A 9,616-nucleotide genomic window follows, 5' to 3' on the forward strand; every position below is an offset into this window, starting at 1 on the left:
TGAAAAATTTAGTTTTTATTTCAAATTTTACATGCATAAAACAAATAGAGTTTATTCATGAATATCATTAAATGAAAATAAATCTGTCAGTATTTACTATCTTTGAAAGTTAATTTTGAAAAGAGGAATTTTTTATTATTTTAAATATGGGTTTTAGTAATATTTTGTGGGTTTATTTGTCCAGGGATGAAGGATTTGAAGCCTATCCTTTTATCTTGAATTTCAAATGAAATCTAACATTTTTATACCTTAAACAAAAAAATATTTGAAAAATTTAAAAAAAAGTTTGTTATCATGACACAATACCAAACAAAATAATGGAAATTAATTATTATATTTTAATGGAAGTTAATTATTCATCGTTCTTTTGTCCCTTCTTCTTCTCTTGTGTATGTGTGTGCAAGTTCTTTCAGTCATTTCAGGCAGGGCATAAAAGAAAATTTATTTTGTCAGTGCAGATAAAATGTGTGTATCAGAGGCATTGTAAACAGTTTAACAACAGCGATTAGTCTTGTGTGCTTGAGTAGTTAATTTAAAATCACTTCTGTAGGCTAGATCTCTTACAGCAGTCAGTGTCATGTGTAGGAATAGCTCCAAACTAGTTTCAAGGGAAAATTAATTTTTCATCTTGTTCACTAATGTTGGAATACTATATTGAATGTATTATTTCATAACAGATGCTTGCTTAAATAAAAAATAAAAGAGCAAAAAGTTTGATGTTATTTTAACAACAGAATTAAATTATCGTTCATTAATAAATTTTGCAAGTCATTTCACATGTATTTTTATAGGAAAAGTATAAAGTGTTTATGCCTGGTAGTGAGATTACACTATCATAAGCAGATACATATTGAACATGATATCTGCGTAAATTTTTCTACATGTAAAACCGTCACCTAGAAAAATACTTTTTATAGTACCACAGCTTTTGAAGCCCAGTATGAGTACGTTGTCTGGTGCTTAGTGGAGCTAGCTACTATATTAGTTTACCGAGCGGTAAAGTCGCTGAACACTGGTAGTTCGGTCCAAGGTTCGAATCCCACGAACGGGCTGGCTGCATGGGTGTTTTCGTGGTTTTCCCCATGTGTAACATGTATATGAGCCAGTTCTCCTTAGAAAGTCCTCCATGAAGGCATCCCTCCCCTTAGGCAGATAGCCCTTGAGGCTTTGCCATAATCACACACATGCATACTCTATCCCTTCTTCTGCATGTAATATTGGTCTTCTCCTATAGTGCATCCTGGTAATGTTCTTGGTAAAGAGAAAGTTCATCGACTGATGGGTTTTCATACCTGATGAAACTTAAAAAGCAAATATTTGGACATTGTATTTGGGGGAGGGTGAAATAATTTACTTTTTAATCGAAGGTGTAAAACTGTAGACTTTATCAAAGTTAAATTCATTATACAAGCAACTACGTTATTGTAACATTCTTAGTTTAATATATTCATCTTTTTAAACTTTCATGATATGCAGTAACTAAAATATTTGATCCCCCCTTCCTTAATGCATATGACTGATATCTTGCACAGAAAATACTTTGAATTTATTGATTCAATTTGCAAAGGAATTATTATATCTATTGGTTTATGTATTGAATAATAATTTTATTTCAATGCTTGAGGACATTAAGGTTTTGCAGTGTATAATACTCATATTCATAGTTTAATCAGTCTTTTTTAAAAAGTATTAGAAAATCTGTATTCAGTTATTATTATCATCCTGTATTCAGTTAGGTAACCTTAATATTTTTTTAAAATGAAAGACTGTTACTTACTATGATATCGTTCTATATTTGGGAAAGATTTTTTTTGTATATTATTGCATTTTTTACGGATTCGTGGAATTGAAGCGATTGACAACAACACTATGAAGTATCAAAACGCAATTTATTAGGCAGTATTACTCAGGACAGCTCCAGAAACACGTTTACAGTCATTGAGAAAGTACAACAAACGTGCTGAAACAATCAGCAACACAGCTTTCATGTTATCAGGCTGTATGAGTGAAGACAGCTTCATGGCAAAGCACTAGAGTACAATCCTGACTCGATTCATTCATTTTCGGAACTCGACGTGCTCTCAAGACTCCAAGCAACAACTCACAATGCACTTGACAGCCTCAATGATGCAACGGTCTTGATGTACTAACCTGCGATACACTCAATGATCAACTCGACAATAGACTAACGATCAACTCGATAGACTTGCGACACACTGCTACTCTGTGTACTGGCAGGGTTTATATAGCTTTTGGCCTGCGTTTGAGAACATTCTGGGCCAAATTGCAAGAACTCGTTCTATAAAGTTCTCCATCCACCTGTGGCATATCGCCAATTTTTTAGTCAAATGTTATCAAATGGAAGATTTTTAGTCAAATATGGCAACCCTGCATTTCCTTGTCATTGTGTGGCAACCTCAAACCTGCCTTGCAGGGAAGCTATCTTACCGCAGCTGCACAATTCGTAACTATATATTTAGACTATCAGTAACGAGGTTTCATAACATATAACTGCTTAGTCTTGAAAACTTATAAGGGTTCATTAAATGATAAACTGATTGGTAAAATAGGTTCATCATTTATAGGAAGAAAAAATTTCTTTAAATGGTAGTTATTCAGATTGTGTTTATGAAATACTTGAATTCTTTTAGTATTAGATTCAGAGTAAAAAGTAAAGAAATTTTGTTCTGCTAATTTAATGTGAAAAAATATGCTTGGAATAATGTATTATTTTGTTCTTGATTATAGATTGAATTTGAGACAGTTTTTTAAAAGGATTTAGTAAAAGTGGTGGATGACATTGTGATATCTCTTCTTATTTTTCTGAAAGATTTTAAATGGACATGGGTTTTTATATCTTGAATATTGATATTTACTTGAATTAGTGTTTTAAGCTTTTTTTTTTTTTTTTTTAATTTTATTTTTGTAATGTGAAATTTGGTATTAGATCTATCAAATAATTGGTGTGATAGTTTGAAACTTTAGAGAGAGCAAGTTAAAACGGTTTTAATGAAAGAGATTCTTCCTGTTCATGTTAAGCCTCCATTTTTTATAAAAAGTGATAATTTTTTTCATTTCAAAATATGCAAAATGATCTAATCACATCTGTCTGAAACTAAAAATTGACCCCTTTCCTTTTTTCATTTTATGGTCAGAATTTTCTTAAAAATCTAAATCTTTTTTGCTTTCTTTGCCATTTCAGTCTAGGTAATATAACATTTTATTATACTTTTTTTTTTAACCTTATGTTTTATTGATTGAAAACTAGTTTTAAGTGCTTTGCCATTTCAGCATTTTGCACCCTTGTATCTCAATATATAATAACGTTTCTTTTAACAGGTAGTGACTAACTGGTAGTGATGCTGTACAGGCCCCCTTCAATTTATGTCTCGAACGTGACTTCACTACAGAAAATTGTTTGATCACCGTGGAGCATGTGTATTGCGGAGAATTTTGTACATTCTGTTCAAGCATTATTATTACATATACTGGGGTCCAGGCTGCATATTACTGTAACAATTAAAATACCATGTTCCTCCATTCGCAGCACTTCCAGAATCTTCTGAAAAGTTTTCTTCAGTAATTTCTTTCATAATTAAAACAAAAAGGTACAAGAATGTGAATCGGTGTCCCAACATTTTGTTTGGTAGAAGCGCGGGCCGGAATGACAAAGGTTACGCTTTGTAAAGTGTTATATATATGCATATATATATATATATATATATATATATATATATACTCTGTGGGATTGATATAGTAGTGAAAAAAAAAGATATTTCATATTTTCATATAAATTTTGAATCACATTTATTAGAATGAGTATTTCGTCACATCGGGGGGTAAACTGCAATCTTCATCAAAATGTGTTCATCTAGTTCATTGGAGGGGCTTTTGAGAGTCTGTGAATTTGAGATTACTTCAGAAATTAATATAAAGTTCTAAAATAATATTCAGGTGCAACTAATTTACATTCCTTCCAATGTAATTTTAATGTTTGTTTCTTTTAAAGTTTGGTGTTTTACCCCAAGTATTTTGAGAGTTATTGCTGTTTTCCCCTCAGCTCTTCATGTATTTGTGCACAGCGTTTTGTAACTTATTTCATCATGTTCTATCATTGATTTGTATTCAACTTAGCATAGTTTTAAAACAAATATATTATGTAACTTGCAGTGTTGTTTTGGCCAATGCTTCAGAATTCAGAGAAGTTTTTAACTTGTCCTTAATGTTCAAGCAGAGCTTTTAAACTGACGTAATAACTTTTTTACATCTGTATTTCTAATTGTGTTGAGGTGCCTATGCTTATCAGTCCAAATTCTCATCATAACCTCTCAAAGTTGAACATTCTATTCCAAATGAAAATGGCATTTCAAGATTGACTCATTATAAGGAAAAAAAAATATATCATTTAATTATTATAAAAGAAATTTTTCAATGTTTATCCTCATTCAGTTGTAATGAAATGGATGAAATTTATCTTGTTGGATGTCTTCATTTTAAAATAAATGTGTTAAATTAACATTAAATGAGTTTCAGTGTGATTTTTTAAATAAAAAAATGGCATTGTTACTGGTACTTTTCTTATTTAACAACTTACACAAAATTTCAGGTCACCCTTTAAACATACATTATTTCACAGGTTGTAAAACAGATGAATAGGTTAAAGTATCAAACATGGCAACTCCTCATTTCAAGCAGGAGATTTCTGGTTTTTATTTGTATTCCTGCCAGCCAATTTACATCATATTTGTGCCATCTTTCTTTTATTCCTTAAATTTCTTATAATTTGTATGTAACTTCATATTTTGTATTTATTCATGTGAGAGTGGGTAATTCGGAAAACACTGTGTGAAAACACTTTAATGAACATCAAGCACAAATGCAGATCATCTGGCACACTTTAGCAAATAATCACAAAGCGAAATCAAGGTTATTCTCCGCATTTCTGTTATTGGTAAATAATGCAAATTTCATTTTTCAGTAATTGTGTACAGATGATTTTTCCTGGCACTTCATTATTATTATTATGGCCCTGAGTAAAAATCCTTTCCTCATTTCAATATAATGAATATTGAATCTTGTAGGAAGAATAAAGCTAATTTTTCAGAATAAACAAAATACTTTTATTTAAATTTTAAAACAGAACCAAAAAAAAAAAAAAAAAATAAATACTGCAGCTCTAAGCTATCAAAATTTTAAACTGTTAACTACTGCAGTTAAAACTCTTACAACTATTAAAATATTAAAAAATCTTAAACTCTCTAAAACAAAATATATATAAAAATCTTTCGAATCCTCTTCTTGTTGCCACACCGTAAAATGCAAGTTCTTGTCCTATTATTTATATTTCACGTTCTCTTTAAGTCACGATCTTCACAAGTCATGATCTTTACAAGTCACGATCTTTACAAGTCTCCCCACAAGAAGCACATTCGTCACCGTAGAGACAATGTTGCTCAGAGTTCATTGAGAGAGAAAGAGTTAACAGCTAACCTTGACAAAGCATCAGCATTCCCATGTGAACTTCCTTTGCGGTATGTCACAGTCATGTTATACCGTTGTAACGCTAAGGCCCAACGAGACAGTTTAGCACCATGAGGGGCGCTTTGGGTCAAGTAGGTGAGGGGATTGTGATCAGACACAATCTGCACTTTGGCACCGAAAATCCATGTGTCAAATTTTTTCAAGGCTTCGATGACACAAAATGCTTCTCGTTCGATGGTTGACCATCGTTGTTGACAGGGCGTTAATTTCTTGCTGAAAAATGCTATGGGCATTTCTTTGCCATGTTCGTCGTTTTGAGCTAAACACGCTCCAATTGCGAAAGCAGATGCATCCGTATAGAGTTGAAAGGGCTTGCTGATGTCCGGAGTATGCAGAGATGGCATTTTAATCAACTCTTCTTTAAGTTTGTTAAAAGCTGCTTCTTTTTCAGAGTCCCATGGAATATTATTTGGAACACTCTTCTTTGTAAGGTTTGTTAGAGGTAAAACAATCTCAGAAAAATTTGGGATATAATCCCTATAGTAGCTTGCTAGCCCTAAAAGACTCCTGACTTCTTTTTTAGTGGTAGGCTTAGACAGATTTCTGATGACTTCTACTTTCTCAGGATCTGGAGAGTGAGTGCCAGAACCTATTACATGTCCTAGAAACTTCACGTGGCTCTTTCCGAAATAACACTTTTCTACATTTGCGGTTAGACCTGCGCTTCTCAGTGTCTGAAACACTTGGTCGATGTGATAGAGGTGGCCATCCCAAGTTTCAGAAAATATTGCCACATCATCAATATATGAACGGCAGTAGTTCTTATGGTTTGCAAGCACCTTATCCATCGATTTTTGGAAGGTACTTCCAGCATTTTTCAAACCGAAAGGGAGAACTTTCCATTGGTAATGGCCGGAATGAGTGATAAATGCTATGTAGGGTTTAGCTTCTTCTTTCATAGGAATTTGCCAATATCCCTTGGTTAAATCGAGAACTGTTATGAATTTGGCTTTCCCTATTTCGAATAGTAAATCTTTAGCAATCTTCATCGGATAGGCGTCCGGAATTGTGAAGCTATTTAAAAGCCTGAAGTCTATGCACAGTCTAACGCTGCCATTCTTTTTTGCAACACATACTATAGGATGTGCCCAGTTACTGTCACTGGGTTCTATAAGATCCCATTCTAACAGTTCTTTAACTTGACGATCGACTTCCTCTTGAAGTGAAACAGGAACACAGTAGGGCCTCAATCTTTTCGGATTACATCCTTCTGTAACCTTGATGTCATGACCATCAACATTGGCTTGACCAGGTTTGCTACTGAAAACATCTACATAAGATTTTAGTACTTTAAATAGTCCTTCCCGTTGGTAATATTTTAAGTCACCTTTCGAATTTTGTAAATGGGTCCAGATATCATCAGCAGATTTATTCATAAGATCTGCTGGTGCATAGTGGATATCTCCAAACTCTTCATCTTGGTCAAAAATGATACCAACGTGATCTACACGAGCAATATATGGCCTTAACTTATTTATATGGAGTTCCCTAATACTTCCGTTTTCCATTTCGATTTTGGCAGAGTGTGGCCTGGTAAGTTTGATCACGGTAGCTGGTCCTTGCCATGTGTTGAGCAATTTATGTGATGATGATGGCATTAACACGAGGACTTTGTCCCCAACATTGAAAGTCTTTTCTTGAGAACGTAAATTGTATCTTGAAGTGTACTCTTCTTGAGATATTTTGGAATTTGCTGATGCAATGTCATGAGCTTTTCTTAATTTTTCTAAAAGGTCTTGTAGATAATTTTCAATTGAACGGGAAGCTGTAACTGGAATGCTACGTTCACCTGTCCATATTTCTTTCAGCAAAGATAATGGTCCTGGTGGTATTCTTCCATATACCATCTGGAAGGGAGACAAACCAGTGGTGCTATGTGGCACTTCTCTGTAGGCAAACAGGAGATAGGGAAGATTCAAATCCCAGTTTCTGCCATGTTCTTGGATATTTTTGTTCATCATCTCTTTTAAGGTTCTATTCCAACGCTCGACAGCACCCATACTCTCGGGGTGCCCTGGAGTGGAGAATCGTGGAGACACACCAAGTAAGTTCTCAAAGGCTCGGGTGAGTTTGGCTGTGAAATTAGTTCCCTGGTCGGAACAAATCACTTTTGGAAATCCAGTTTGAGTAAAAAACCTCATCAAAACGTTGCATGTTGTTTTCGCACTTATGTCTTTGACGGGGGTGGCTTCTGCCCATCTGGTGCATAGGTCAACTGCACATATCACAAACCGACGACCTCTCCTGGATGGAGGTTCTAATGGCCCGATACAATCCACGCTCCATACTTCAAAGGGTGTTTACGGCCTAACAATAGGTTGAATTGGGATTCGATCTTTGTACGTAACTGTTCTCCTCAATTGGCATTCTTTACAACTTTCACAGAATTTTTTAACATCTTGCTTAATAGTAGGCCAAAAGAATGAGTACTTGATTCGTTGAATTGTCTTTTTCTCACCGAGGTGGCCGGCAAGAGGGATTTCATGTGCCATTCTTAGGACTTCCCTTCTTTTTTCTAAAGGTAATACAACTTGCTTAATGTTTTCACCACAGATATATTCGGAATGAAGTAATATGCCATCATCGAAAGTATATGAATTTTGATTTTTATTTGCCCATTCAAAGCATTTTTTCAGAGTTTCGTCTTGTTCTTGATGTGTCTTGAATTCTAGTCTTACCTTGTTCGTTGTTTTCAGAGACTCTATGTTTTCTTGGGAAATCTGATTAACAACAGCCAAATTTGTAGTAATGTCTTCAACTGGTGAGGGTTTATCATCTGTCTCTTTGTACTCTAAGGGGGATGCATCCCAATGACGATCACAGTTCCACAGTTCGATATTTCCACAGAGTGTTTCATAAGCTGAAGAACTCAATAGCAAGTCGGTAACTAGCTTTTTTGAAACAGCACACTTAATGGACACACTACCGTGAAAATCATCGTCAATTTTCATCTGGAAAATCTTTAGTGGAGTAATTTCGTTTTCACCAAAAGCAGAAGATATCTCTATTTTACTTTCTCCTTCGCAAGGTATGTTGTCAACCAATTTCTCACGGACTACTGAAATTTGTGTTCCCGTGTCTACGATTCCATTTAGAATAATATCTCCACATTTAACTTTGACCAGTTTTAATTCATCTATGTTTCTAGATACGTCTACTGATTTTGAGACAGGAATAGAGATCTTGGCAGTTAGCACTTCTGGTTTTTCTTTTTCTGTAAGGGGTGCTTGTGTTTGTATTAAGTTGTTTTGTGCTGTTACAGAAGCACTTCTTGGTATCCGATTTTTGGTACATAACTTAGATGTATGACCGACCTTCTTTTCCACAATTATAGCAAGTTAGTTTGAAACTAGGCTTTTGTGGTTCGTCACTCTTACGGGATGGGTACACTCTTGGCGTGTTTTCAGCGGACATCGATTTATTTCTGAAAGCTCTTTCTGGAAGAGGAGAATGAGGTTGCCATTTTTTATTAGTTCTGTCTGCTGATGGATTACCACCAGTCCGTTTTGAGATATTACGAACACTGTCATATTCGTCAAGTTTATCAGCTAATTTGGTTGGAGAAACGAACTTTGCCCAGTCGTCCAGAAGATGGTCTCTTACTTCATAGGGTACTCTTTTCTTAATTTGGTCAGTAATAATCAAGTCTTTTAACGCGGCAAAATTTGTGATTTCAAGACCATTGATCCATTCTTCAAAATAACTTGTAATTTCGTAGCAAAAATCTCTCCATGATTTTTCAGCGCTCTTTTGGTGCATCACAAATTTTTTTCTAAAGCTTTCAGGATTTAATTTAAATCTCTTTAATAAAATGGCCTTAATGTACTCATAATCTTCAAAATTTTCTTCAGATTCCCTACCAATTAATTGAATGATTTCAGATGGCATTAAAGTCAATAAACATGAAACCCAATCTTTAGGATTAATCTTTGTCCTTTTAGCTTGTCTTTCAAATAAGGATAAATAAATCACAATATCATCGTGTCTTAAATTGAATTTGGGAATAAGCTTAATTAAATCAAAATTATGATGTCCATTTTCATTTGTTGGTGGAGTTTGTGTTAGTCGAACACGA

General features: G+C 34.3%; 1 protein-coding gene across 3 annotated transcripts in view; it reads left to right on the forward strand.

Annotated features, from left to right (window-relative positions):
- The window catches only part of Rap1 (RAS oncogene family member Rap1), a 44,124-nt gene extending 39,558 nt beyond the window's left edge, over window positions 1-4,566 (forward strand). For all 3 annotated transcript variants that reach the window (XM_035361657.2, XM_035361647.2, XM_035361666.2), the window contains one exon: window positions 3,340-4,566. The gene's annotated coding sequence lies outside the window, so the exon portion shown is untranslated. The remainder of the gene's footprint in view (window positions 1-3,339) is intronic.
- The last annotated feature ends 5,050 nt before the right edge of the window (window positions 4,567-9,616 follow it).

Source organism: Stegodyphus dumicola, chromosome 9, assembly GCF_044657685.1.
Source record: "Stegodyphus dumicola isolate Sdum_Otavi_A_Nest chromosome 9, ASM4465768v1".
NCBI lineage: Eukaryota > Metazoa > Arthropoda > Arachnida > Araneae > Eresidae > Stegodyphus > Stegodyphus dumicola.